The following is a 308-nucleotide window of genomic DNA, read 5'->3' as shown; positions in this document are numbered from 1 at the left end:
GATTTGCAAAATGTACATCTGACAAAGGATTAATATCCAGAATATACAAGGAACTCAAACTACTTTACAAGGAAAAAACAAGCAACCCAGTTAAAAAATGGGCAAAAGAGCTAAGTAGGCACTTCTCTAAGGAAGATATACAAATGGCCAACAGTCATATGAAAAAATGCTCAACATCACTCAGCATCTGGGAAATGCAAATCAAAACTACACTGAGAGGGCCAGTCTGGTGGCGCACTGCTACAGTGCACCGCTTGGGAAGCGCGGCGGCGCACCCGCACGCGGGCTCGGAGTCTCAGCAACCCTGT

This window comes from Galeopterus variegatus, unplaced genomic scaffold (genome assembly GCF_000696425.1).
Source record: "Galeopterus variegatus unplaced genomic scaffold, G_variegatus-3.0.2 Scaffold1595, whole genome shotgun sequence".
Classification (NCBI taxonomy): domain Eukaryota; kingdom Metazoa; phylum Chordata; class Mammalia; order Dermoptera; family Cynocephalidae; genus Galeopterus; species Galeopterus variegatus.
This window is presented reverse-complemented; position numbering follows the sequence as displayed.